The 19,061-nt window shown below is 40.4% G+C and overlaps 1 protein-coding gene across 3 annotated transcripts in view; it reads left to right on the top strand.

The window, feature by feature from the left end:
- The window catches only part of LOC117372641 (leucine-rich repeat and immunoglobulin-like domain-containing nogo receptor-interacting protein 1), a 246,341-nt gene that overhangs the window by 188,189 nt on the left and 39,091 nt on the right, over positions 1 to 19,061 (top strand). The window contains exon 1 of one of the 3 annotated variants that reach the window (XM_033968464.2): positions 5,835 to 6,120. The exons of the other annotated variants lie outside the window; for them this stretch is intronic. The gene's annotated coding sequence lies outside the window, so the exon portion shown is untranslated. Of the gene's footprint in view, positions 1 to 5,834; positions 6,121 to 19,061 lie in introns of those variants that run through there. 3 annotated transcript variants of the gene reach the window in all.

The following is a 19,061-nucleotide window of genomic DNA, read 5'->3' as shown; positions in this document are numbered from 1 at the left end:
TAATGAAACTACTGCACATCACATCAGGTTTGTGAAGTTGTAGAGTAAGTTTTGTATCATGTTTTATGTATTTTTATGTAGAATTGTCATGTGGGAGCATGGGGGATTTAGGTTTGTGGGTTGAGCATTGGACAGAATCTTACAGCTAACAGTAAGGAGGGTTCGAATAGGGCCCGGGAGAGATGACTAGATTACACAAACATGCATGAATGACATTTCAAACCTCTTCGGGCATGCTTTTGATGAGGGAACAATGTTATAACATGGTAGAAAGCTTCAAAACATCAATTTTGCAGAGTATCCCCTCTATAAAGATTATAAATAAATACCAGACAAAGAATATGTCTTTTTAAAACCTTTTTAGACTTGGCCCCATACGTTTTAGTTCCACCTCCAATGATGCACCACATGATGCATGTTTTGGGCTGATGGTGGAAACTGAAACCCACGCAGACCCAGGGAGAACATGCAACTCCCACAGACAGTTATGTGCAAGTCAAATGCAACAACATCTGAGGCAAGATTACTGTTATTTTTAATCAAGAATTTAAATAGCTTTACTTTAATTAATTTTAATAAAGACCAAGAGCTACAGCGTATCCAAGTAATTTTAGCCTGAAACAAATGATGCTGATTCATTATAGAAACATAGATTGGCTGTATTCTGGGAGGCACAGAGTATAGGCCAGTGTACTCCACATAACACACTGGATATTAATATGACAAGATAAGAGTAGCATTTAGGTTTAATAGAATCAATAGAGTGCCTTCCCAGGATAAACAAACTATAATTTATGTAATCATCTTGTAGGGGCACGTAGCAGGCTAATTGAAATTAAAGCACTTATGCATTTACTGCAACATAAATGAAGTCAAATGCATTCGTTCAAAGCACTCAGTTGGATTTCCTGCTTAATTATAGCATTTGGCTCAGTGTGTGGAGGTTATTACAGTGTACCGGGTCCTCAGAGTCTGCTGTAATGTGCCAAAATTATACCTCCACAAGAACGCAGTGCAGGGCTGAGATGGAGGGGAACATTAGTGATGGGACTTTTGGCTCCTTGTGGGATCTGAACCTTTTGGAGTTGTTCTCTTCAAAGAGCTGTGCAAAAAAACTGGCTCTTTTAATATTTATTTTTATGACAGAAACATAGACTGTATACATAGCTAACATGCTAGCCGCAGGAAATGATCATGGGTATGCTTTATGGATCAGTTGGCTCTGGCTTCAATTCATTTTACATTGAACAATTGTCGCCCGTCTCTCTGTAACTGCTGCTGTGCGCCTCGTCATGTTGGTCTTGTAATGTTTGTATTAACCCGCTCTACATGATCCAGGTATTTTTATTTCACTATTGTGTCTGTAAATCAAGATTTGAACATTAATAACAAACAAAGTCCACTTCTTTATACAGTCTATGGACAGAAGCCAATGGGAGAACTCCATTTATCTACAAACCAGTCATAGAAAGAAATAACCAAAGCTCAAATCTGTGCAAAATAGTTCGCACCAAAAGCCCGCAACACGCAACAGGATTTTTCAGTCTTTTATTTAAACGTGCAACAAAAAGGTGCAGACCACAAATGCAAGGAAATCAGATAAGGAGAATATGACAGCGAAAAGACCGCACGCCACAAGCTAAACGTTGTGAGCGCAAATCAAATGTGTTGCAGCAGTTCAGACAAATGCTTTTAATACATATAAGACTAGAGGGAAACTACACAGGAAGTAGAATCGTGTTTATTGTAGCAGCTTCAACCCGATCCACGCTGCGTAGATTTATGTAAACAGACACAGGTGAAGAACTACTCTCACCTTTCTACTTTTTAAAGAACGCTTCAAACTGGATAGGAGCACTGTTTTGTGGACTGGGCGTCATTATTTCAGAGGACAAATTGTAATGGATAAAATGGATGAGAATGCAGCAGTTTTACTTTACAACTGGACAAGAGGTGTGGAATAAATAGTCCAATGGGGTTCATCTGGTCTTCCATGCATTTATATTAATAGCTCTTTTCAGATCAAGGTTTGGTTTGTTTTCATACCTGACAGTTTGGACTGCTCACTAGCGCCTCAGAGTGGTCACGAGTAATAAAGTAATGAGTAATAAACTCATCTTTAAATTATCACTATTTCCTGAGTTTGTATCTTGTGCCTCTGTGTCCGTCAGTCCGTCTGCCCCTTACGATCTAAATCAGGGAGAGGAAAATCAGATCCGGGCCAATGATCCTGTAGTGTGTGGAGGGCTCCAGGGTAGTTCAGTGGATATACTTCATCCTCAACCATTTCAGGTACGTTTTAGTAAGTTCTGATAATTCCCATTGTATTGCCTGAATATTGTCATGACGATTAAACAACACAAACAAACATAAAAACACACTGAGATATTAATTTCTGTCAATATCTCCTGACCCTATTAGATACAATTTTTCATCACCCTCAACATGTGACTTTAAGCCTTAAAGGTACAGTAAGTAACTTTCTGGAGGCGGCATGTCACCTGCATGTTTCCATAGCAATAGAAAGTTGAAACCATGCTATGAAATAATCTCCATGAAGACATATACGTGTCAAAGTTTCATGCTGTACTGTGGAATAGTATAGCCCAAGGAACAACATGTCCAAGGAAACTAGCAGGAGATTTGCTCACAGTTTTTTAGTGCAATAAACACAACTATAATGAAAAAAAGGGTTATTTTGTGTATGTTTTGGCTAAAAAATTACATAATGTGGCTTGAAGTAGCACAGTACTGATCGTGTGGCCTCTGTACAGCTCCCAAGCCCGTTGTCTGCTGTGAAAAGCATCACTAGTCCTCTCTCTTCTGTACAAATCCAATACTCTTCTGTACTAGCGAGGTGTAACCTGCTCAGTATTCTCTCTGTATACTTGAAGAGGACAGATAATCCTGTACATTAACCCCTAGCCGCTCCTTGTCGGCTTAATTTTAACCAATACGAAATGAATCTATACCAGTGTAGATTGGCCAGATCAATGCGATCTATGTGGGGTGATTATGGCGGTCCTGCTATGGCGTTTGAAGTAGCCACTGAAACGCATGTAAAAGCAAAGCCAGTGAACAGGAACTAATTGTCTTAAGGATTGTTTACTGCATGTGAATATAGACTGGCTAGACATTGATCTGCACAGAAAAGCATTTGCCTAGTTAGCTTGTTGTTTGCTAGTTGTAATCTATCGGTTTGTGGAAATAAGAAATGGTTTGAGCGGATAGAGACTTTTGGGGTAAATTTCCCAAAATGAATATAGTATACTGGCCGCAGGAGTGTGCAGTGACTTTTATGAGTAAGCAGACTGGGGTTGGACATCAATATTTAGTCGATAACAATTAAAAACACAACTTTTTATGCAAACTATACTGCAAATTTGTATATTTATTTGTACTGACATTTTCAATCCATTTGGAGTCTAAATAGAGAAGCCTACACCTATAAAGTTTATTAATATTTGTATATAAAGAACTGTATCCTGCCTCATCCAGATCCTCTATTTCACACAAACTCGCCCGGAAACTAGCTCATGTTTGATTAAATGGCTGTATTTCAAGCTAACACCTAATCACCAGAATCGTGAAGCTAAAAGAGAGTTATTTTTAGACAGAGTGTTGAAAGTTGGTGTTGCTGTTGTCATTTCCTGCTGCACATCTGCACTCACTAGAAATCTCCAGCTCCTCCAGATTCCTCCATGGGGTTTATTCAGCGTTGTTTGAGCTGGATATGCATGTGCAAGTCTCTAAAACAACCTGCTGGCCTCTCCGGTTGTAAAAGCACATGTAGAGAGTCCATAGAGCAGCACAAGTTAATGAGACGTTCGGAACCGCGGTTGATGCAGTCTGCTCAGTGGCCAGTAGGGTGTACTAAAGTCACTACAACCATGCTTCAAACAGGCAGAAGGGAAGGGAAACAGTATTATTTGGATATATTTCAAACAATTGAATCATACTTTTGACACACAATGATTTTAAATTTTATTGGACGCATGCTGCTCGCCTTGATTCCCTTGATTCTCAGTTGTTGAGATCAGATTTAGCAATTCCCTTCCAGCTATTGTAATGCATTCTTGTAATCACATTGTTCAGGGGTACGCGCCTATTAGCAATTGCTTCAACTATGCTCCTGTGTAATGTATGTACAGTAAATTGCATGTAAAACCGCGCAGCTAAACTAAACTACATGCTACACGAGTGATATAACACAAAGTAAACTGGACTTTTTCATATTTTTATCAGATGTTCCTGTCTTGTTGAGAGATTGTGACTATTTCATCTGCTGTCTTGTTTATCTTTAACCTATGTTCTGTGTAATAGGGTCGTCAGAAGAATCAAAAATGAAACAGGAAACAATACTGAAACTACATACTCGTTTGAGCCGATATCGAGGTTATGTCATGTGTATGGACTGAATGTTTTGTAACTGTTACGTCCTGTCTTGCTATCAACGCACCAGTGGGACCAGGCCCAGGTCTAAAGAGGTGCAAAAGGGGGCACAATCATTTCAGGCACCTAAATCAATGCCACTTAATGGAAGGTTATTATGTTTGCACCTTTTTGTCAGTCCGTTTGGTTAATTCTGGCACGCGCTGGACAAGCATGTTACATTGTTCCATATTTAGCATTATAAGCACAAACATAATGAAATAAACATAAAATAAGACTTGTAGGCCTATAAATGTTTCTTTTACTGACGTTTTAAAGTGAAGTCAGGTTGGTGATATTGACCAAAATGTATGTCTTATATTTATATTGTTATGAACTTGATAACGATATTCAGACGCTTTTTGAACAATGCATCAGTAATGTGCTAGAATGTGCCTGTAACTGTTTCAATTAAGGTTCAAGCGTCACACAAAACTTGTAATTACAATAGAATTAACCCGACAACTTCCGTAACATCACTTTACACACTTTTTGGGAGATTAGAAGCGTCTATTCATTCAGAACAACCATTGCGATATTATATGGTTTTCAATATCCATCTCCCACCTCTAAAAACCTACCACGTTGAATTTTACTTCAAATTCAAATTCACTGAGCAAAATAAAATAGCCAAAAATAAAAAAAAAATATAGGGTTGTCAGTCACAGAAGACAAAGACAGCAGATGGAAATGAAATATCTGGGGTGAGTAAAGTGTGCGTATTTATCCATGCTACTGTTATACACCTTTGTGATCGTGATTTGAGGCCGCCTCCTCCAGCTCCTGCTTCTTTGGAAATCAGATAAGACCACACAGCCCCTCTTGTACATGAGGCTGACAGTGCCACCAGGCGGACGCGCTCGAAAATACCACAGTTCCGTCTCTCTTTTTCTCATTTTTCCCTCGCTCGCAGACACTCCAATCTAATTTCATTTCTCCATCAGATCTCACCACAATCCTGCTCTGCTAATCTTACATATTGACGCTTTTGTACAATCCGGAACGCGCAGTCTGAAGGGGCGTTGTTGGTGTTGTTGTAGTTGTTGTTATTTTGCGCCAAAAAAACTGGACATTGATGCAGCGCGTAAAAGAGCAGTAGCCGTGTTATGATCAGACACATATGTGCGCTGAGTGACGGGTCCACGCGCGCATGTGAGTGTACGACGATCGTCCCCTCCCTCCCTCATTCCCTCCTTCCCTCTCTCTCTCTCTCTCCCTCCCTCCTCCCTCCTCCTCGTGCGTTCTGGCTGCTGCGCGCGGATCGCCTCTGCGCCTGACGACAGAAGCAGCCTCGCGGTGGAGAGACCTGCACCAAGGAGCCAGAACGCGCGTGGGAGTCTATCTCTCTCTCTTCCTCTCTCCCTCTCTGTCTCTCTCTTCAGCTCTGGTCGCTTCTACCTTTCCATTCGCATTCCTCGGAGTTGAATTCGCTGGGAGTCTCTCGGACATGCGACGCATCCATCCATCTACCGTGCGTCACCGTCTGCGGGTGTCCAGGTTAACAGACTAATTGGTGGATTTTGCTTGTTCTTGAGGGTGTTTCTTCTCGTTGGCTTTGGTTTTTGAGGACGTCTGTTTGCGCGGAGAGACTTGAGAGATCTGTATTGAAGTAAGTGTCGCTGGCTGGCTGGGAGTTGCCGTCTCGGAGATATGCGAAAGGATGCTTGGAAGCAGTGAGGGCTACAGCAGGTGAGTCTGGTTCTGGCTCTGAAAATCTCCATACTTTTAAGAATTCATTGCATTTGTCGATGCTGTCCTATAGATTGCACCTTTTTGGATATTGGTTTAGCTCAAGAGACGAGCTCCGGACGTGCGTTGTAGTTTTGTTGGTGTCTTTACGCAGCAACAAAAATCTAAACAAAAAATCTTCCATTTGGCTGCGGTTTAACGGGACGGGGGGACATAAACAGGGGCTTGTCTCTGTGTTTGCGCGGATGTGTGTGTGTGTGTGTATGTGTGTGGCAAGGCGCGTCCTCTGCAGGTAAAAAAATAAAATAAAAATCCGAACTGATTCCAAATTAATTTCAGAGATTTGTTATCGTTTTGACAGCCTAATCGCCTTTTCGAGTCATTTTGCGTCTGTGAGCGTGTGTGCACGGCGTCTGGATGGACCGGCGAGAGGTTTAAGCCATTAATCAAATGTAATTGTCCCGTGGATGTGTTGGGGAGCGGGTCTGTGGAGTGCATGTCGGAGGATATAGACGAGAGAGCGATGGATAGCCCGTGTTATCTCAATCTAGCCTCCCTTTGCCACTCTAGGCTCCTTCGCTGTAGCAAGATTTCTCATTTAGTGCAAAGCAGTCGTGATCCTCCGCATTTGCCATTTTATGCGTCTCCAAAGATGGCTATCTGCTAAATGGGCAACACGAGCGCTTTTTTGCTCCACTGCTGCAGTGTGTTGGGCTCATTGAATAGATGCTCTGTAGGCTCCTATCTGAGAGAAATTACAGCGAGTTTCTATTGTGCCAAAAGAGGATGGACCAGTGTAGGTATTATAAGGTTGGCAAAAGTATTGAAAATCAGATAGTAGTCGACATTGAAACCAGTATCGAACATAGATATTCAATTTAAAGTATCAAAATCACATAAACGTGACAAATGTGATCTCTTTTGAACAGTTTTAGACAGAGGAATCTTGTACTTTGCCAACACCAGTACAGACCCTTATGGTAACTTTAAAAAAGCAGGATTATTTTGTGCTGAAAATGGAGTGTGCTTGTTTTTTCATCACTGTGATATCAAGCCTTTCCCTTAGTGTCAGAATGGTGTTTGGAAGTTTAGTATCGTGACAACACTAACGTGATAAAGAACAGGTGAGGCTGTCTGGTAAAATGTAACTAAAACAACCAGGTGTGAAGCCATTAGCTAATCCAGACTGAAGGGGGATTAAGGCAGGATTAAAGCAGGACCAGTGAACTAGATCTAAGGCAGACCAGGCCAAAGTCAAATCCAAAGACACAACCGAACTAATGCAAGAAACAACTGATTAAAATCACCCAAGCGCAGGTCTATAGGTCTATAGGTAAAGACTACAAATGGTATACAAATGTGTCCATTATGGGGCTATAGTGCATGACAAACGTGCATGACAGACACTAAAACGAGATGGAGATGGGACCAAACCCAACCTCAAACCAAAACACTACACTCAAACTATGCTAACGAACACAAGAACATCTATTAATTATCTTTAAATGTGATTGAACCCAAGAAATTAACGTATCTGTCTTGCAAAAAAAGAGTATTGTTGCCATAGATACGATAAAGGGACCTGTTTGGCTTCATGGAGGTAAATACATGTAATGCCATACTGTGGAAAATGTCAGACTAAACAAGCAGTCAGTGTACCCTCAACCAGAAAAGTTCCACAGTGCAATTTTAAACCACTCGTCTAAACTCCATCACCGTTTTGATTATTACAAACCCAACGACAGCTCTCAACAGCACTCAAACTAGGTGCTCGTTTGAAATATCGGCCACGTTAGAATCAAACTTTTCAGGTAGAGAGTCTGGTAAATTTCATCGTATGGTTTTTAATCTGTTTCCATGGTGACAAGCTAGGGATACACCACCGTGCGTGTCAAATTACAGTTTAAATTTGTGGAGAGGAGAGAGCACTCGCGGTAAAACTGAGCATCAAAACACCTGGAGTGAAATGTATGAGGTATAGGTACGTTTAATGCTGTACTGTGGAACATTCCAGGCAAAGAAATTACATGTACATGCACCTTGTTGAGATCTGAAAATGTCAGGGGTTTTTTGTGTTTTTTTTTTAAATTATTATGGTATCAAAATCTTTATAAAACCTTGTAATTGATAGCAACATTGAGTTCGATTTTTTATTTTATACTTTTTTTTTTTTTGGCAAGATCCCCTGCTCTTATGTATTTTCTGGAGTATAAGCCGCACTGGAGTATAAGTCGCACCAGCCACAAAATGCATAATAATGAAGAAAAAAACATATATTTCACATATAAATCGCATCTGAGTATAATTCGCACCCCCAAACTATGAAAAAAGTGTGACTTTTAGTATAGAAAACACAGTATATATGACCTGTTCTACCACCCATGCTTTATTACCCCCCTCTGTTTATTGGTCTGGCCTCTTCTCACTCCGGACCCCCATATAAACCGGTAGGAGCCCACCGCCTTGAGTTTGAGTGCTGCCTGCGGATATTCTGTAGCTGTATTGTTATAAATAGCCAGAGGGAGCAGAGCTATTGCAGCAGCGGTAGAACAAGGAGAGAAGAGGAGAGGACCCTATCTGGACGGGCCATCCTTTATGACAGATCGCTGATTCTGTGGGAGATATTTGGGGGAAGGGTGCGGCACAGAGGGCATGAGGGGTCCATTTTTTGAGACCTGAACCACGATTTCAAATTCTCTTTTATCTTTACGAGTGTGACAGGAAGGAGCCTCAGTCAACGCGAGAGGTTAGGAGGAGCCGAGAGCGAGCGAGTATGCTTTAAAATTCAAATGAAAGCAGCGTAATGGATAGGTTAAAGGTAACACTAAGCAACTTTTTCTAGTGCAGGGTGTGCTACGTGCTTGTCACCATGGAGATGTAGTTATTGCTTTGACTGGAATGTTCCATAGTATCACAGTAAACATTTACAAGTTGTTCATTATTTTCATTGCTAAAAAATCATGTGTATTGTATTTTTAATATCTTTCATCAATATAAAAAAATATAAATAAATAAAATAAAATAAAATAATAATAATAATAATAATGATGATAATAATAATAATAATAATAATAATAATAATAATAATAATAATAATAATAATAATAATAATAATAAATACATTACTTACCATAGAGATTCACAGTATATTTAAAATTGACATCTGGCCCAGTTCATTCTAATTATTCAGAATTAGGTTAAGCACAAAGAATACAACCTTTTCTACCCTTTTACTAACTGAGAGTGCATTTATTTTGGTCCTGATTTGAGCCTTGTTTAGTCCAGGTGTAGGTGCGGCGTGAACCTGTTTCTAGTCCTGGTTTAGTCCTAGTCTAGTCCAGGTTCAGTTCTACAATCACTCTTGTTTTTATGTGCAAATTGGGAATTCAGTGAGAAACATTGTACAGTACGTTCTTCTATCCATGTTTCTTACATTATCTTCAACAAGGCTGAACGATTTGGGAAAAATAATGTCAATTTTGTCTGACTAACACCGTGATTAGATTTGCGATTCATGTTTTATTAATGGGATTCTGTTCAAAGTTCACGTTTTAAACACCTACAGGAGAATTGATTAAAAGACTGAGATATGAACTCTGAAAATACAATACAAGAATCACATTTCAGAACATGTTTGTACAGAAGTACAGGGTTAGCAGTTTGTACTTTGAAATGATGATACTGCAGTCTTTGCGATTTGCTGATTTCACATTTAAATTTCGATTTGATTGCAATTAACCTCGTATCTAGGTCTGTCATGATAACATATTTTGAAGTTTGATACATTGCCGAAGTAAATATTAATGATAAATGATAATAAAGTAAAATTATTCACAAAAAAGTAGTCTACAATTACCGTATTCTCTGGAGTATAAGTTGCACTGGAGTATAAGTCGCACCAGCCAAAAAAAGCAACTTATATGACAAAATACGGTATATTATATTGTTAAAAGATGAGCTGCAATAAATAAATAGCAGAACGGTCTGGGTTAAGTGTCTTGCCCAAGGACACAGTGTTAGAATTCATTTTGTGGGGGTTGGAATCGTTCCACCAAACTGTGGGTCAGTCTGCTCTACCGCCGATGTTTACGTCGAGAGCCGGATTCAAACCGCTCAACCGCGCCAACTGAGCTACCATCGTCCACATGCAACACTTCAGTAATCAGTTTGTGATTTTAGTTCATAATCCAACGTTCTACAGCTCAAATCTTACATCACAGAAAGAATAACCAAACATGCTGAATTCCTAATCTTTTCTTGGTCGTTATTAACCTTTTATACTGGGATATTGTTGATTTAGTCCTGCCCACACCACACTAGGTTTCATTAAACAAACCCATCACCGCTGACCTTGGCTGTGTCCCTTATGTCAATCCAATTCACCTCCTCTCCTTATGCTGGCCAACACGACGCATATCCCTGTTTATTCTTCATCCCCTCTCCTCCTCCTCTTCCTCCTCCTCGCTACTTTGACATTTTCTATCGAATTACAACATGGTGATCAATGTTTGCAATAAGCATAGGGCCGTATAGTGGGGAGCGGGGAGCTGTATTTCGGCGCGATCGGATGTCACGGTAAAATCATGCTTTATGTTGGGCGTTATGTTCGGATGGTCTGTTTGTAATTCAATCATAAGGGGAGCAGAAGGAGAAGAGGAGCGTGATTTGAATATTTGGCGATGAAGATGTGTCATAAGCAGACCTCACATGTGGGCTGAGAATGCCGGGGTGTCGGTGTAGAGGCTGAGGTTTGGGACTTGCTTAGACCTGGTTTAGTCTAGGTTCAGTACTAGACTAGTTTAGGTTTAGGTATAATTCTTATAGAGTGACGTGGCAAAAAATAATCAAATTTTTTCCTCTCTCTAATTGGTTGATCTTAATTTTTTATTTGACTTTAGGTTCTAGCTCAGTGTTGATTTTGTGGACATGAACAAGACAGGCTTTTAGTCATTACCATTTACACACCGCGCCAAATTTGTTCCTCCAAAGCCCAAACTCTGGTCCAAACCACATACTTTTACCTCCAGAGGGTTTGATGAATTGCCCCTTTAATGCAATTTAAGACCTCTTCTCCCTGGCATTTAATAGTAGCTAGACAGGATATCTTAGTGTTTTATTGTACTTTTCCTATGTATCGCATTATCTGTATATGTGTTTTTTTGTTGACATTTCTGTGAAGCACTTTGATCGGCTGAAGTTGTTTGTGTTTTTTGTGTTCTAAGCGTGCATTGATTTCAATATCATTACCTGGCCTCTGGACTATTTCCGTAGAGTTTGGATTTGATCATCATAAATCATAAAAGGTGGTGCAATGATCAGATTGCTAATGCTACAGTTTTACTATATGACCTTTTATTACAACGATTCCTGCTCTAAATCAGTTCATATTTTAGTCTTCTTGTTGTTTATGATGTGCACACTCTGAACAGAATCCTACTTTTTAATATATAAGTATTTTATTCATCAGCTTTTCAAAACACCCAAGTACAGTTACGTTAAAACAAAGCTGAATAGACCTGCCACGATAATGACTATATCGACTTATCGCTCAGTATATGAAGCCTGAACTGTATTTTTTGGGGTCTATATTTATCGTGTGCAATTTTCTTTGACCCACCGGCAAATTTTTGGATATTTCTTGGCTATACGATAAGATTAAAGCCACAAAAGGTTGAATTAATAACTTCTACGACAGATACAAACTAAGTACTAAGTGTTTCATTCTGCCGTTTATTTATTGCAGCTCATGATATTCTTTGTCAGTTTAGATTTGTTTTTGTGGTTTAAATCTGCTCTTGGGTTTTGTATCAGTGGCATAAATTAGTTTCAGCATTATCGTTTATTATTTCAACAATATATCAAACTATACTGAACTTGTTGAACCTGAGTAATACTAGCATGGATGTTATTGCATAAGGGTGACGGCAGATCGCAGAAGGTTTACCTCCTCCAAAAGTGCTAAATGAGCAGATTGGCGGTGGGGAGTGGCGTTGGGGGGTGACGTTTTGTGTGCACGTGTCTCCCTTAGATACTCATCGAAGTGTGAAGCTGAGATTAAGGTGTTTATGAGCTCCCAATAGTGTGGACGTGGAACCTGCACACGCTAGCAGCACACCAGGGACCGGGACGTACGCCGCTTTCAGAAGACACTACACCAATTAGCGCCCCCTGCCACAGACATCCAACGACCAGAGATGTTTGGCAAGATGAATCGAAATCGAAAGTGGGAACTAGGGTTGTCATGGTTTCTAATTTTAGCGGTCTGATTACTGCCAGAGGAAACAGCGTGATTTAATGATTATTCAGGATTTTTGACATCGGGACCAAAAAGCGAGATCTTTCATTTTGTTTTCCTCTTATTCCCACGACGATTCCTCAAGTACACGGCCGGTTTTATGAAATCAAACCCGGGTTTCAAACGATCTTAATGTGACGCAAACAGACAGATTACATAAGCAAATAAATAAATAAAATCGCTTAAACAGACGCTGACGTTTGTTGAATTGAAATGACACAATTGGGTTTTTAAAATGTTCACACAGTTACTATTTTTATTTTAGTTATGGTTATCAATGTTTTCTTCAGCTTATCCGGGGAGTGGGTTGCAGGGAGAGCAGTCTAAGCAGGTACTTCCTTCACCCCAGACACTTCCTCCAGCTCCTCCATAGAGACATAGCTGGTTATAATTCTGAATAATTCTCAGTTGTTGTTTAACAGAAGTCGAAGTAAAGAAGTTGACCTGGTTCTCACTAAACGCACTAACACAGTCTAAGCTTTTGGATCAGTCTGTTGGTGGGTTTCATGAATGTAGAGATATTACAGTGATGGAGTACTGACGGAATACTGACGATGTAGTACTGACGATACTGACGAGTACTGATCGAATACTGATCGAATACTGACGATGATCTTGTTTTGATTCTGTTTTTTATAATCCAGATAACATTATTTTGACTATTACAGCAATCAATCAGAAATATTCCAATTGTACATTTAATAAACAGTAAAAGTAATTTAAATAAATTTAAATAAATGTGATATAGTTGAAAAAAATATAGTCTAGTCTAGATGTAATCTTGTTGCTGGAACCTACTGGAAAATTGGTTCTCTGCATTTGATCCAAGAACCCAAGGGAGTAGTTGGTAAAATTGGCTTGCTTTTTTTTTTTTTTTGCATATTTATGTGTGGACAGGGGCCAGTATAAAGTACTTTGTTCATAGACTGTATAAAGAAGTGGACTAAGGGAGTATGACGTCACCCATAACGTTTGATTCCAGTGAAATAAAGCCTGATTTGTCTGTTATTAATGTTCATATCTTAATTTACGTACGCAATTGCAAAATAAAAACACCAAGATCATGTAGAGCGGGTTAATATGAACATTTTAAAACCAAAAGGACGGGTCTGACAGCAGCAGTTACAGAAAGAAGGGCCACAGTTTTTCAATAAAAATCGAACTGGAGCCAGAATCAATGGAACCGGACGCACACCCATTCTCACTTTCTATGTGGAACGTGGCGGCTAGCAGGTTAGCTATGTCCATTTATATATACCTTGTGTCCATGTCTGTCCTATAATGCTGCATACATGTACCAACAGTCTTTAAATGTTCTTTTTCTACCCAGACAAATACAAATTACAACCACTGCAGACCTATTATTATGTTTAAATGCACTTTTCAAAGGTAATCCATCTGAATCTCCTGCCTGTGTGTATTTAATAAGGAGAGAGAGGCCGCTGTCCTTGGTCCTGAAGGAGATAGGAGATCGTTGAATGTCACTGTAGTGTATATATACAGTATATGTATGGTTTTCCAGGTACTGTTCCTTTGAGTGTTCAGTCTCCCTCGTCTTGTTAAAGTGCTTCTAAAAATACCATCTGGCTTTGTCTCCAGCTGTTTGACTCTCTCAAGATTGTAGATCGGCGGTGAAATGGTGCGACAGGTTCTGCTTGTACTGGCGTTGCGGGTATCGTTTATTTAAGTAAGGGCTGTGTAGTTAATAGAGTTTTAATAGAGATGCAGTGATCTGTATTTTTCATTGATCAGTTTGGGTCTTTTCATTAGAGTGGTCCACAGCCAATCCTCTGTCTCAAAAACATGTGGTTTGGAGCTGAGTTTAGCCTTATACATATGCTTTCTTCTTCTTTTTTTAATTTTTTTATTGGCAATTCTTAAGATGTTGTACTCTGTTCGGGACAAAATCTAATCTAAGACTCATGAGGAAAAAATCTGCCCTGCACATTAACTTAATTACATCAACACCTGTATATGGCAGGGTTGTCAAAAGTATCACAATTATGATACTTATCGATACCAATAATAATTAGAATGATCTTGAGCTGTATTAAAACAAGTATAAGGCCCATAGACTAGTACTGTATTTTCCGGAATATAAGTCGCACCAGCCAAAAAATGCATAATAATGAAGAAAAAAACATATATTTCACATATAAATCGCATCTTAGTATAAGTCGCACCCTCGGGCCAAACTATGAAAAAAGTACTCCAGAAAATACGGTATGCCACATGGATCACTATGGAACATACCTGGATGACTGAGGGATTACACAGATATAAGGCCACATGGAAATATACAAGAAAGTACTATGATTTAATGTTGAAAATTGCATTATACTGTCTAAATTGTGTGTTTTTTATCATAATTTTGGTATCGGATATAAGTCGAGTATTGAGTCTAGTCTTTAGTATTGAGAAATTGTAGTACTGTGACAACACTAGTACAATCTAAACAGTATTTGCATTATCTTCCATGTGGCTGTTTCATAAGTAATAATCAAGTAGTTAAAATGAATGGAGTAGAAAGGATGTATTTGGTAATATTTTGAAATGACTGCAGATATATTTACTACACAATACTACATTTACTGCATCCTATCACTGCTTGGTAAAGTCAACAGCAGATACACACCGATTTTATTTTAGCTAAATGTTGAATATTTTTTCCAACCAATTTCATGATGTGGTGATTTGTCTTAAAAGGTTTGTCCCGTTTGTTCCATTAGAGTCTCGTTGTTCGGTTGGAGTACGTTATGTGATTAAATGATGTGCCAAATAAGTGGGGGAGTGAAACAGCTCCAAAATGGCGTCTCGTGACCTAGAACCATCACAGTGTCATATTTGGGCTCTAATCCTGCAGGTTTATTCCCGTTTGAACTCTTTTGGCGAATGTGCTAACTCTGCCCCCTCCTTTTCCCCTGGTCGCGCTTTCATTTCTCAAATCAAATAGTCAAATGAACGGCACTGACCTTAATCCCAGCGTCCTCCTGCATTACCATAATTACACAATTCTGAGTGGCAAGTGGTTGTCATTTTCTGAGCTGTAGTGGTGGGCGTATCGAATGTTGTGTGGATAAAAAAAAAAAAAAAGAAAAAATTGTAAAAGGTTGTGAAAGTGGTAATCAAGGCCACAAAAAGACTGAATAAAAGCCTGTGTTTTCTTTCATTTTGGTTGTTTATTGCACTGAGAAAGAAGAGAAAAGCATGAAAAGAAAAGCATGCATTTTTACTGAGAACGGCTTGCATCTCCACAAACCTGACTCTTATACTCTTACTTTAGCCAGGAAGAGGGCCTCATCTTTCTTGTTTCCATAGAAATGTGATTCCTTTGGTCATAATAGTCTATGCTATGTCATAAAACGTATCTATCTCCATGAAGGTTTGGGTTTAACTTTCTACTTGACGTGCCGCCTCCAGAAAGTTCCATACTGTACCTTTAAAAGTAAAAGAATGCAGTAGTAATACGCACTTTTGTGTTCAACTTTGCTTTTATTGTGGCGTTTAAGCCTTAACCTAGAAATGTAAGCACGTTTATAAAGGTCTATCACCTTAGGGATAACACACAAACACACACACAAACACACACACGCACGCACAAACACACCCCCACACACACACGCACAAACACACCCCCACCCCCACATGCACACACACACACGCGCACAAACACACATGCACACACACAAACACACATGCACACACACACACGCATGCACAAACACACATGCACACACACGCACAAACACACTTGCACACACACGCATGCACAAACACATGCACACATGCACACACAAACACACCCCCACACACGCACAAACACCCCCCCACACACACACATGCACGCACACACACACACGCACAAACACACTTGCACACACACACGCATGCACAAACACACATGCACACACACGCACAAACACACATGCACACACACACACATGCACGCACAAACACCCCCCCACACACACACACTTGAACACACATAGACACACAAGCACACATGCACACACGCACACACATGCACATGCACACACACACCCATACACACACACACTTGAACAAACATGGACACACACATGCGCACATGCATGCACAAACACACCCCCACACAGGCACAAACACACTTGAACACACACACATGCACGCACAAACACACATGCACAAACACATGTGCACACACACTTGAACACACATAGACACACAAGCACACATGCACACACACACCCCCACACACACACACCCCAACAAACATGGACACACACAAGCACACACGCACATTTTTACACATTTTTGGGCTGATATAAGACAATGTAAGGAGGATATAAACCTATAAGAGGGCTGTGTTGTCATCTTTTGTCTCTTTGTGTTAAAGTGTGTGTAAATATATAAAGCTTTGTGTAGTTTTTAGGCAGCAAATTGACCAAAACAAAATATCGGCCTTTTCCGGAGACTTAAACCCGACAGCCGATATGACAAAACATGACCAATCTATCATTAATCTGTCTCCAGGTGACACTACAGAGATTCCACAGTGTCCAGATGTTACGTGATCCCAGTCTATTCCAAACGCTCTTTTTCCATGGCTTGTATGGAATATTCCTTCTCCTAATTCCACTCAGAAAGGAAAAGTAGATAAGGCGACGGGATCGTGTCTATAATAGAATATGAATTAGCGGTGTATAAGTGAAATGTCAGCGTACAATGGGCCTTGTTAGAGCCGTGTCTAAATGGCATCCGTTTGCATTAGCCTGTAGGCTCTGGTCACCTCTGTGGCATTTATAACACACAGCTGCTAATCGACAACCTGGAATTATGTGGGAAATGTGTTTGAGGAGGAGGGAGGGAGAGAAAGAGACACAGAGGGAGAGAGGGGGAGGGAGAGGAAGAGACAGAGAGAGGGTGAGAGGGGAGAGGAAAGGAAGAGACAGAGAGGGAGGGAATTATGTGGGAAATGTGTTTGAGAAGGAGGCAGGGAGAGAAGGAGAGTGAGGGGAAGAGACAGGGGGAGGGAGAGGAAGAGATAGAGAGAGGGAGAGAGAGACTGAATTATGTGGGAAATGTGTTTGAGCAGGAGGGAGGGAAAGAAAGGGACAGAGAGAGTGAGAGAGACTGAGAGGGGAGAAGGAGGAGGGAGAGGAAGAGAGAGGCAGGGAGAGAGGGATTTATGTGGGAAATGCGTTTGAGAAGAATTGGGAGGGAGAGAAAGAAAGACAGCGAGAGGGTGAGAGGGGAAGGGAGAGGAAGAGACAGAGAGGGAGGGTGGGAATTATGTGGGAAATGTGTTTCAGAAGGAGGGAGGGAGAGAAAAAGAGTGAGTCGAAGAGAGAGGGGGAGGGAGGGAAAGAGAGGGAGGGGAAGAGACAGAGAGGGAGAGAGGGAGGAAGAGAAAGAGACAGAGAAAGAGAGAGAATTATGAGGAGGAGGGAGAGAAAGAAAGAAAGAAAGGGAGGGAAAGAGACAGAGAGGGGGAGTGAGAGAAAGAAACAGAGAGAGGGAATTATGTGGGAAATGTGTTAGAGAAGGAAAGAGGGGGAGGGAGGGGAATCGAGAGGAAGGGAGGCAGAAAGAGATAGTTGGTGTGGTGTAGTGTGTTACATGTTTAATGTATTTGTCCCTCTAAAATAAAAGAAATAAATAAAGAGAGAGAGCAAGAGAAGGAGGGTGAGAGCAAAATAGAGACGTAGAGTGAGAGAATGAGGGGGACCGAGAGAGGAAGGGAGGCAGAAAGAGAGAGAGACAGGTAATGTGTTGTAGTGTGTTACATGTTTAATATATTTATTCCTCTAAAATAAAAGAAATAAATAAAGAGAGAGAGACAGAGAAGGAGGGATGGAGAGAGGGTGTGAAAGAGCGAGAAAGGGAGAGGAGGGGCAGAGAGGGAGAAAGGGAGGGTGGAGAGTGACAGAAAGAGAAATAAACAGAGAGGTAGGGTGAAAGAGGGAGAGAGAGAAATCGAGATAGGTAGAGATATATAAAAAGAGAGGAAGGAGAGAGGTGAGAGAAAGAGACTGGGGAGACTGGGTGGGAGGAAGAGATAAAGAGAGGGAGGGAGGAGAGAGAGAGACGGAGAGAAGAGAGAGAGTTTGAGGGGATGAGAGAGACAGAGGGAAACACAGATGAAGGGGAGAGAGGGAAAGATAGAAAGAGAGAGAGAGAGAGAGAGAGAGAGGCTGAAATTAAAAGGTGAGTGTTTCCTCCTGTGTGACAATCTGAGCCGAGCGACAGAGCAGAGAGACGTATTGTGCCTTTTCTCACATAATAAAAACAAGATGCCATTAACTCCACCGCAGCTCAGTCGGAGGAGCATTTACACACACTGCACTTCAACAAACACAACTAACACATTTATAAACGAAAACTCTTCTCCACAATATCATTTAATTTAATTTAATAGCACCAGAAATGGTCAAATCAAATTATTACACAAGAGCAAGTGCAAAGAATAGTTGTGTTTTATGCCATTAACTCTGTTCTCCTCTATCTCAGCTTCTGAATATATTTGATTGTATCAGTATTTTACCATTAGCTAAAACGCGGCTAATGTCCACTGTATGGCTTTTTTGGGTTTCTTTTTAAAGCAGCAGTGTGCAACTTCTCCAGTGAGATATGGCATTATCCATATCTGTCTGTATCTGTATTTGTT

Source organism: Periophthalmus magnuspinnatus, chromosome 6 (assembly GCF_009829125.3).
Source record: "Periophthalmus magnuspinnatus isolate fPerMag1 chromosome 6, fPerMag1.2.pri, whole genome shotgun sequence".
NCBI lineage: Eukaryota > Metazoa > Chordata > Actinopteri > Gobiiformes > Gobiidae > Periophthalmus > Periophthalmus magnuspinnatus.
Note: the sequence above shows the minus strand (reverse complement) of the source record. Positions and strands in the feature narration are given on the sequence as shown.